Source organism: Polypterus senegalus, chromosome 1, assembly GCF_016835505.1.
Source record: "Polypterus senegalus isolate Bchr_013 chromosome 1, ASM1683550v1, whole genome shotgun sequence".
Lineage (NCBI taxonomy): Eukaryota > Metazoa > Chordata > Cladistia > Polypteriformes > Polypteridae > Polypterus > Polypterus senegalus.
This window is the reverse complement of record NC_053154.1, coordinates 106,921,674-106,933,769: the sequence shown is the minus strand read 5'-3', so window position 1 is coordinate 106,933,769 and position 12,096 is coordinate 106,921,674.

The window sequence follows — 12,096 nt, the reverse complement described above, 5'->3', positions numbered from 1 at the left end:
ATTTTGCTTAAAAATTAAAGAAGCCTCTTAAGTCTTTCTTGTCCTTTTCATGTAGCCCTTTTTTTTTTGTTTCTTGTTTGTACCACTAGGTGGCAGACTGAAAGAAATAATCCTATTAAAGCTAAATTTTACATTTAGAAAAATATTTTAAACCTTTAGTAAAAAAAATAAAAATATATCAAACAAAATTTGACTGACAGAAAGTTGCAGCGATTTCAGTCCTTTCTGACAACTTCAGGCAACTGGGACAGTCACCATCTATGTGGAATGTGTACTCTCTACCCTACCACATCCTAATAATATTTGTCTCAAGATACTGTATTTAGGGGCTTTAAATTGTCACCATATGACTAGTTGTGGATGTGAGCATAAGTATGCCCTGTGACACACTGTAATACTCTTCATGGCTGGTTCTTGCCTTGTCCCCAACTTCCTCTTCACATAACCTTGTAATTTAGAAAAGCAGATTTATGTACCACTGAGTTCCACCCTAACCTGGAATCAAAGAAGGCAATAAAAACTATCAAGGCAATGACTGTTTTGTCAGAAGATGCAGTTAATAAATATGGTAGTGTGTGTATGTATTGTGGCAGATTACGGTTTTCTTGACCCCTTGAACCCTCAGACCACACGTCAGACACCAGGTAAAAGTCCAAAGATGAATATTTATTATAATAATGAAGTGCACAAAGCACCCTCCTCTCCACAATACTCCAATAACAATCACAATAATCAAATAAACAATAACCAATCCTGCCACCCTTCCACCCAGCTCAGCTCAATCTTCTGGGGTTTCCCATAATCCTTTTATAGTCCATGACCTGGAAGTGTTTCTGTCTCTCAGTCCATGTGACTTTCTATCACTTCCAGGTCAGGTAACAACTTCTCCTTTTCTTCATCAGCCCAGAAGCACTTTATTTCTTCCAACCATGTGACTGGGATTTATTTCCAGGCTGTATGGAAAATAAACGTCTCTGTGTCTCCCTGCAGCGTTCCCTGGTGACTCCGACTTATCCAGCAGGGCTGTGTATTAAAACTCCATAGTCCATGATGCCCTGCTGGAATTCGGGGCATCTCCATGTTGCAAGGAGGGCTCCACCTAGCGGCCTGGGGGTATTGGCCGGGATGAATGGCTGGCCATATTCCACAGTATATATATGTTGCATAGTTTTACTGTCAAATAATGCAAAGTGTACGCGACACGTGTTTCGCCCTAATTCTGGGCTCATCAGGCATACACACTCACTGCATGCCCTCTCGGGGATCGAACCTCGGCATCTGAGGCGAAGCCTCATTACATTGTGCCACGGCATGTGGTTTGTTTGTTTGACAGCATGTAGATCGGGTTAATTACATTCATGTTTGCCGACTTGCAGACCAGCCACAAGCGTTACCCGTACAATCAGATTGTGATTCAGACCATGAATGAATGTAATTACCCCGCTCTACATGCTATCAAGTAAACGAACCACACGCCATGGTGCAACGTAAAGAGGCTTCGCCTCTGACGTCTGAGGTTCGATACCCGAGAGGGGGTGCAGTGAGTGTATACGCCTGATGAGACCAGAATTAGGGCAAAACACATGTCGCGTACTCTTTGCATTGTTTGACAGTAAAACTATGCAACATTCTATGATCTTCTCGGAACTGAAGATGTTTGCCTACTTACAGACCAACCACAAGCGTTACTTGGTAGGTAACCACCTGTACAATTAGATTGTGATTCAGACTACAAATGCCTTGAGAGAGAGAGAATTATAATTCTAGTTAGTGTGAAAAGAGAAACTAATGAGTGCCAAATTCAGCAGTTTATGAGATAGCTCAGTGTTGTCTACCTGAGGGTGCATAAGTATATTTTGAGATGAAGTGGCATTGCCTCCAGAATTGTTTGAAACAAATAAGCTTCACCTTCTCAGAATTCTTAGATACATAAGGGCCTATCTCTACAGAGAACAACTTTTTAAAATAAAAATCTGCCAACACAGAAGCTAACAAGCAGCCCTTTGACAATCTGGGCATTTTTATTTCTACAAAGTATTTTTTAACAAATTTTATGTTTATCATCTGTAGATGATTTTCAGGCAGACAATTCTTGTACACCCCTAAACTGTAAGTGTACATTGTGTGTTCTTTTTTATAAGTGTATAAGTGTGTGAGTGTGTTTTTTCTATTTTGGCTTGTACTGTATGTGAGCATGTGGCTTTAATAGAGGTGAACACAAAGTCAGCACCTGTATATTTTTCAAAAGATGCTTGTCCCATTCAGGGGAGCCAATGATATTTCTGTAACAAGATAAGGATGTTTTTGTTCTCTATTAAATCTATCAAAGCTTCTGAAACAAATGTCTAATAAACTATACAAATTAGATTTTTTTTTTCTTTTTCAAGGTGGTTGTAAGGAAAACGGCAGCTCGTTTTTTTTAGAAATTGCGATGTAATCTCTGATGTTTGCTTCATCTGCACCTAATTATGGCTCTGTTAATCTTCTTAATCCCCCATTTGTTTATACGATGTGAAAGGGAATTCAGCCAAAGAAGGAACAGAAGCAGCAGCAGCAGCAGCTTCCACGCTTTTATTTTTTTTTTTTATCGGAATAATTTGTTTGAATTTCTCAGTCGTCCAGCAGATTGAGAAATTCAACAGGGACTTGTGGTTGGGTGCAAGTCTTGAGCATTTGCTTGTTTTCCTTTCCTTTTGTTTTATTTTTGTGTTAGGCTGGGTGGGTTAAATCCAGTCCTGATAAGTGCTCAGTTGTGAAGCACTCATTACAGACCGCCATTGTATTATTTCCAAGTAGACTCTCACTTGGCATTTTAATAAACATTGTTTTTATTTTCCTTGATTAATAACACATTGGCTTTTGCCTCTAATCTGCAGCCTTTCTGGCTTTTTCCTTTTCTTGTCTTCAGAACTCCTTGGTGGCAGAGGCAGAGGGTAGGCCTTATGGGACCACCCTGTGGCGATATGACCGGCTGATGCCTTAACCAATGTAATTTTAGTCATGGCGATGACCCTGAGCCCTTAGTGGCACCAGCACTCTGACCAGTGCCAGTTCTAATTATTTTTGGAACACTACGGCACAGGACTATAGGCTAAAAAGAAGGAACTCTGTTGCACTATTTTTGAGAAATTAAGAATTTGGTTTTATAAACCTGTGTTTCTTTCCAGTATAACCAGTATGGGTATGTCATCATGTACTATATGTTGTATGAGAGAAAACCTTGCTTCAGTTTTATTCAACTTTGCACACCAGAATTTGCCCACATGAAATCCAAAATGTCTCTTAGCTTGTTTCTGATTTTAAGGACAGCTTGAGTAAGTGAAGATGCTCTGAGGGTATTAAGGCCTTTTTTTTTCTTCAAAAAGAATATAAGTAAGAAAGAAAAACAAGGCATTAGTTTTCATTGGGTCCTAATCTTAATCCCTTCTCCATAGAAGGTTTTCAGCACAGGAAGTGGCTTTATCAGCTCTCAACCACAATAGCCCTAAAGCCAAAAAGCATCTCACAAACACATAAGATGATTTTACATTCCTGTATTTGGTGGAGGACAACAAAAGACACTAAAGCTTGTCAGGTGTAAACCACAATCTGCCACCTCATTGAAAGTGGATTAGCTCTGCCAGCAACCCCGCAAAAAGACAAATGTCTAGTTATGCACGGCCTGATCAGATGCATATTTACCAGTTTATGCAGTAGTACTCAAGGAAAAAATAAATAAAACTGTCCATCTATCAATTCTCTTATACAGCTTTATTATGATTAGACATGTATGTGGATAGAATCAATCCTGGCAGCAATAAAGGTTGGTCTGGCACTCAGGCTGTAGGTAGAGTCAGGGTATTATCACATTAAAAATGTATATCACTATATAATATAAAACTACCAGTAACGGCGTACTGCATGGTAACGTGCAGTGAATACCCTTGACTTGATCATTCATAGTTTTCATACTCTTTCTCTGTACGTTTAGCATTCGTTTGCTCAGATGTTGATTCGCTTGCTGCTTCCTAAGCAGCTCTTCTTTTCTCCACCCTAGCGGCCCGCTGCTTCTCTTCCTTCGTCGGCATCTTTTCGCGTTAAAACTGATTAAGTTAGTTTTTGCGTTGCAATTACTTAGTACGTTTTCTTTAATTTTTCACTTAAGCTGGCACTTAAGTCTTCAATCTACCTCAAGAATGATTAGCGAAGGTGGTAGGGAATGAGAACGGCGCCCATACGCAAGCACCGTACGGCCGCCCTGCTGCGTGCTGCCGAGAGTTGATTCTACAATAAAATAAAATAAAAATAAAAAGAGTATTAAAAATCATCACCCCAAAAGTGGATAGTAGATGTCACGTAGTATATGTGTACCAAATTTCAAGTCAATAGGTGAAATGGTTTGCGAGCTACAGGTGATTTAAAATCCTGGACAGACAAACGAACAGCCACGGTAGCGTATTATATAAGAAGATTATTAGCCTGTAGGTGCCTTGAGGAAACTGCTCACTGTATATCAGGGCTGGTACAGTTGGCAATTGTAGTCAACCCCATGATAGTAACAGTTTTAGTCTACTGGCCAACCAATTGAATCTATTCATGCTGGAAGAATTGGACATGGCCAAGGATTTTGCTAGTTTTGGTGAAAAAAACTAAACATAAATTAACTTCCTATATCAGTGAAATTTAAAATCCTCACTATTGATGGTGGTCCCATTGGTTGTGGTGTATTGAAAAACAACACTATCCCAGTGTCTGTTGTCACAGAGTTCAAGGAACACAAACCATTTCATTCTTTGTCATCAATTCCTCCAAGCCTAAAATAAGCCTTGTTTTCTCTTGCTTACAGGTTAATAATCCAATAATAAGACGGAAGGCACAAGAGTAAGAATCTTTGGAACTCTTACTTAATAAACATCTGCTTTCCAAATATTACCCATATGAATAAAGACTTAGTCTGCCTTTTTTGCAAATGTGTTTAGCAAGAAGTCATTAGAATCTCCATCTCATACACTTAGTGACTCTACCGTCAACCTTCTTTCCACAGCACCACTACCCACAGTAGTAGTCATGTTAGTTTTGTTAAGAATTATCAGTGGTGCATTCAAAGTTATAATTCAGTCATAGCTCTTATACCAGTCACAAAGAAAACCACCAAAAATGTTTATGGTCATCCAAGGCTCAAAGTCATTTAAAAGACTCAAGGAGTTATTCAGTTCTACTCCAATACATCCTGACACCACCTTACCCTTTGAATTGTGAGGGGCTGTATCAAGCATTGGGGTGAACATGAACCATCACAAAGATTCTCTAATAGAAATAAGTTGAGCTTACATTATCATGATATAGGGTCATGTGAATGCCTGCCTATTACATTGGCTTTGGAAAAATGGTATCATTGACTTGAGGACTCTGAACAAAAGGAACAACAAAAACTACAAAATAAAACAGAAGAAAAAAGAAAACTCTGAAGTATGTTTTAATATAACATTTTTAAAATGTGTCAAATATTAGTTTTTATTTTATGTTAGATCCATTTTTTTGGAATTTATGCAAATTCCTTGTGTTGTGTGAGTGAAGTTCCACCATAAAGTCTCTGCATAAGAACCTCAGGATATGTATTGTCATGACAAAAAGGAAAAGAGTCACATAAAGGTTTGACATTACCAACAACTCAACTCAGACTCACTGGGTTGGGTGTCCCTGACCCAAGAGGATGTGAGCCAGACAAAGAGCATTGGCATTGGTGTGGAAAGAGCCTCAGAGGTAAATGAGCAAAAATTTATAAGGCTGTAAGTCAAGAAACCACCTTGTGACCCGCGGGTTCAACTTCTTGTGTAAGGCCATCAACTGTAAAGGTGCATGATCTGTAACAAGGGTGAATTCACAGCTCAAGAGGTAGTACCTCAGCTGTGTAATCGGCCATTTCATTGCCAAGGCCTCCTGTTCTACTGACACATACCTAGTTTCCCATTCCAGTAATTTCTGGCTCAGGAAAAGACAGGGTGTTCAACACCGTCAACGTTCTGGCTCAGCACAGCACCAAGACCTGTGTCCGAAGAGTCCATCTGGAGTATGAAAGGTAAAGAAAAGTGATGAGCTTCCAAGACAGGTGCTGATGTAAGGGCCTGTTTTTTTTAAGTCACTAAATGCAGCTTCTACCTTATCATTTCATACCACATCGTTCGGTGCCCTTTTCTTTATAAAATCAGTCAATGGCACCGCACTCTCAGAAAAACAGCGGTAAAAACCGACATTAATAGTCCGCTAATCCGAGAAAGGCTTGTACTTGTCTCTTGGTCTTCGAACAGTGCCATTTCAATATGGCATCAATTTTGAAACCCTGTGGCCTCAAAGTATCCTGGCCCACCAGGTAGCCTAAATACAGAGTGGCACAGGGAAACTGGAAATTTTTAATTGATGTTCAATGCATGAATAAACACATTACAAAATGCATTTAATGATAAAATGTATTGTTCATGACATGTAATTAAAGATGGTAATCAATATTCATTCAATATTCATTTTATGTTTTGAAGAAAACATCATGACGGTGTTGTCCATTTCTCTGTGCACATTCTCAAAGCCTGTTGTGGAAATTCTGCATTGCTCGACATAACATGTCAAGAGTAATGCCAGTGATTTCCTCTTCAATCCTCCTTTTTAGTTCAGCAATGGTTGCAGGACATGTGTGATACACTTGGCTTTTAAGATATCCCCACAGAAAAAATTCTCAAACAGTGAGATTTGGGGTTCTTGGAGGCCATCGAATGTCACCTGTTGAGTGAAATCATGCACCTTCCAAACAATCATGAAAATAGCTGCCATCGATTGTCAGGCAGTATGAGAAGTGACTTCACTTGGTGACTTCTTTTTTAATGTTGAACTTGTTTCTTCGATATTATGCACTCATGTTATAATTGCATGAGCAGACAGGATACAAGCATGACATCCTAACTCCCTTTGCGCAGCAGTCACAATGTCACCATTCTTAAAAAAGGCTTTCACAGCAAATGCTAGTTGTACACCACTACACTGCTCCATTATAACTAATGGCAAGGGGTTCTAAACAAGTTTGCATTGGTCCCAAACAACTGCCGATGCCCCAGGGTCACCAACACCTACTTCTAAAATTTCCCGTTTCCCTGCGCCACCCTGTATTTGGCTTACAAAGAAGTATTTCCAGCCTCACCTTGTGCCCGTAATACCACTTGGACTAGCTGTAGGTGTTTCTCCCATGTTCTGGAATAGATGACCACATCATCCAAGTAGGCAGCACTATATGAGTTAAGAGGACTGAAAACATTATCCACCAGATCCTTGAAGGTTGCTAGAGCCCCATGTAACCCAAATGGAATGACATGGTACTGGTAATGACCGTTAAGGGTGCAAAACCTAATCTTAGCCTTTGTGGAATCTGTTAAAAGAACCTCCCAGTACTCCTTTGTCATATCAAGTGTGGTCAAATATTCAGCCTGTCCTAGCTTCTCAAGGAGGTTGTCGACTCGTGGCATTAGAAAGGCATCAAATTGTGAGACTTGAAGTCATTGCAAAACCTCCAGCTCCTGTCAGTCTTAGCCAGGGTTCATCAGCCACGGTCCTGGAGGGCTGCAGTAGCTGCAGGTTTTTGCTCCAACCCAATTGCTTAATAAGAAGCGCTTATTGCTCAAGTAACACTTCTGCTTCACTTTAGTTGTCTCGCTTGTTAAGATTTTGAACCCTTATTGCTTATTTTAGTCTTAAACAGCTGTATTCTTTAATTTCTCCTAATTAGCAATAACACGCAAATGACAAAAAAGACCGCATTTCTCCATTTAGCTTGTTACCATTTACAACTGTGTGTATTTCTCATGCACTATTGGGTTTAATTAAATACTTGGAAGTAAAATGAATAGAAAAAAGTGAAGGACTGAGAATTACTCATCCATTTTAGCCTTCAAATCATTTGGATGATATCCTTAGAAAGAGGAAGAATCTATGAGAATTACCTGACATAGCAGATTAAAGTACTAACAAGTCATGCAACTGGGTTAGAACAAAAACCTGCAGCCACTGCAGCCCTGCAGGACTGTGATAGAGGACCCCTGGTCTTAGCGACCAAGACAATAGGACTAGACCAGGGACCATGACTTTCCTTTGTTACTCCTAGTTCTAGCATGCGCTTAATCTCAAGTTCCACTTCAGCCGGTTTTGCCTTGGGAAGACGATACTGGCATTCTCAGACTATAACTCCAGGTTCTGTCATAATTCTGTGCTCAATCAGAGAGGTCCTTCCAGATTCTTCACTCACTACCTCTGGGACAGACAGGATAACTGACTCATTGTTTGGAGCTCAAATCTGGTCCGAATTTAAGGTTATTTTTATGAGCAAAGAATGAGTGAGGCTGACCGGAGGAGGGAATTGGGCTCCCTGTCCTTCCACAGTTTCAGCAGGTTCACATGATAAACCCACTCATTTAGTTTACAATTGGGTTGTTTCACCAAATATTTGATGAGCCCTTTCCTCCCCTTAACTTCATAAGGGCCTTGCCAATGAGCCAGCAATTTGGAGTGTGTGGTAGGGACAAGGACCATGACGTGATCTCCCAGGTGGAACTCCCGCAGAGACGTGCACCCCTCATAATACCAGGCCTGTGCTGCTTGTGCCTCTTCCATGTGACTTTTTAGAATGGGAAAAATCTTTCCGAATCTATTGCATAATTGTGCCAAATATTCTAATATATTTGTGTAGGGGAGTGCCTCTTCCTCCCAACTTTCTCTTAAAATATTCAATATGCCCCAAGGTTGTCAACCATATAACAGTTCAAAGGATGAGAAACCCGTAGAGGCCTGTGGAACTTCCCGATAAGCAAAAAGATTCCTCCAATCCTCGCTGACCACCTTGCGAAGCATTTGCTTGACAGTGTGATTAAACCTCTCCACTAGATCATCGGTTTGAGGATGACATATGGCAGCCTTTAAATGCTTTATCTTAAGTAACTTAGCCGTTTCCTTGAACATCTCTGAGGTAAAAGGCGTCCCTTGGTTCGTCAGGACTTCTTTAGGGATGCTGACTCTAGAAACTTTACTTCAGAAGTAAACTTGGCTTTAGAAGTGGCTGTGCAAAAAGGAACAGCTTCAGGATACCAGGTAGCATACATTGACTAGGTCTAAGATATATTTGTGTCTTCTAGCTGAGGGTTCCATGGGTCCTACTAGGTCAACCCCAATTCTATCAAACAGGACATTAATGAGGGGAATGGGAACTAAAGGAGCATGGTCCCTACTAGGAATTTGGCACAATTGACACAACTGGCAGGATGTGCAAAAGCGACGAACCTCATTATTATTTCCCTGCTGATAAAATCAGAGCTTAATTTGCTCAAGTCTTTTCAGTGCCCAAATGGCCTCCTAGAGGGTGGGCGTGTGCTAATTCACAGACATGGCACCAGAAAGTACGCACAACTAACAACAACTTCCGTACCTCCCTCTCATGTTCTGTTACATGATACTAAAAGTAATTTTCTAAGACAAACTGAGGTCCCTGAGGCATGGAATGATGCATGCATTGGCCATTGACAAGAACTACTGTATATTTTGCAAATATAAGGGATCATCATTCCATTGTTCCCTTTTAAAAGAAGCCGGGGTTTCTCTGAATTAAATATGTAACTGGGAGAGAGGGTCTGTGCAGACCTCAAGAGGCATGCTTTCGTACTGCACCACCACTGCGACTTGTGATGAAATTTCATTGTGAGACAGGGCAGGGTTCATCATGTAATACTGAGTGACCACATCTTCTCTCTCCTCCAGCTGTTTAGATGGCATAGAGGCAGCTGGGGACTATTTTCCCCATCCATTACTAGGCCCAAAATTGGCTTTGAAGTGGAAGGTGTTGAACCGCTTTTACTTTTATACCAGTCTTGCCCAAGGATCACTGGGTATGGAGGATTTGGAAGGACCACCATAGTCAGATTCTTTAGCTATCGTTCATAACTGATGAAGGCTGACCTGTATCAACGGGTTTCCCCTTGAATGCAGGTCAGACCGGTCTTACTCTTGATCCACTGACGCGGCAACACGAATCGGTCGGGCAACAATGAAAATGTTGCTGCCAGAATCAAACAAGGCGGTGGTTTTGTGGCCAGTGATCATTACCACTCCTTCATGTGGAAAGGACAGGGGATTCGTGCACAACACCTTTCTTCCCTGATCTCCCTGCATTCCCCTTTGTTACCAAGAAGCAAATGTGGCTGTGAATCCGGGAAATTATGTGCTTGCTCCAGCTGATGATGGTCAGAGTTTGTGTAATGTTGTCCCCAGACTGGCTAGGCAATATGCTCAGGCAGGCCATTTTGGAAAAAGTAGCAGTAGGCAGACGTTGTTTTATTCTGGCCTTAGCCAGGGCCCAGCCTTAGCCCATATGGAAAATTCCTGCAAGTGGGTTGGCCCCTCCAGGTCAAATCTCCACCGTCTTATTATTGTCACCTGCTTGTCTGGGGCACCCCCACATTTAGCCAAGGGTTCTGCCTTGGTGCAGAGGACGGCACTCTCCTCGGAAAGGCCATAATAAGTCCCCTGGGTCTCCCCAGTCTGAACCAGTCCAATTCCCTGGGCCCTTTCTGCGCACTCCCCTTGAGATTTACTTTGTAAAATTATACCCGTTGGGGACGAGGCATGCACCTGGTCTTTCTGAATTGTGACATGCGTCCTACACTTGGCAATTCGAGTATGGTACTTTCTCTCCTGGTTATTCATGGATGTTGGTCCTTCCATTCAGTATTTCAGGCCCATCTCCTGGGACATCTGGGAACCAAACATCCTGGCGACTACGCCACTGTCACAACAAAAAGGAAAAGTCACCAAAAGTTTAGGGGTAGCCACCCCATATATTGAAGCTTGTCACCGGCAAGGCAAAGAAATTGTTTTTTTACTGAGATCAAAATGGAACTGATGTATAAGTGACAAAATGGTGGTTTAAAAGTTAAGCAGAGGAAATGAAGTCATCAGGGCTGGGACCAGAAGTGACATTGTCAGGTCTGGGAACTGGAAGTAACATTGTTGAGCCCTGGAACCAGAAGCAAAGTCGTCAGGCTCAGAGCCAGAAGTGACATCATCTGGACCAGACATGATTTTCTGTGACTGTTCTGCAGGAGAAAAGAGAAAGGGTTAATGCACTCCATCCTCCCCTGATCCAGCATGGAATTACCCTCATTCGAGGCTAGATCTAGTAGATTCCTGATTTGGTTTTAGTTTATGTTGAGGCATGTTAAACTTTTTTGAAGTGTTATTCCTCAGACTTAATGTCAATTATAATTACGAACTATAACACACTCTTAATAGTCGGCAACTTTAACTTTCATATCAATAATCAGTGTGACCAAAAAGTAAAAGAATTCATGAACCTCCTGGACTCTTTTGATTTGAGACAGCTCCTTAATCAGCCTACACATAAAGCAGGTCTTACGTTAAACTTGAGAGCCGCTGCTATTTCTCTAAGATTATAAATAACAATGCTAGTAATTCCAGAATCTTATTCTCTATGATTGATCGTCTGATAAACCCGGGTAACACAAAGGAATGCCTCCAAAATACTTGCAGTGAAACCTGTGAAGCTATTGCTGTATTTTTCAATCAAAAAATTAATGATATTAGAAATAATATAGTATATCTCCCCAACACTGCGGATCCTCCTAAGCCCCAGTACTCCATTATAAGAAATTAAATTCTTTCACCAGGATAGATTTAACTGATTTACTTAAAATAATTTCTCAACTGAGACCCTACACCTGCGTCCTTGACCCAATACCAACAAGTTTTTTCAAAAAAGTATTGGGGGTGCTAATTGATAATATTCTTGATATAGTAAACTCATTATTAGATACGGGGGTCTTCCCAGACTGTCTTAAGACTGCTGTAGTTAAACCCCTACTCAAGAAAAATAATCTTGACCCCTCTGCTTTTAAAAATTTTAGACCCATTTCTAACCTGCCTTTCTTAAGTAAAATTCTAGAGAAGGCAGTCATTATGCAGTTAAATGACCACGTCAATAAACATGCTATTCTTGATAAATTTCAGTCAGTACAGAAACTGCACTCGTTAAAGTAGTAAATGATTTGCAGGTGAATGCAGACAGAGGCC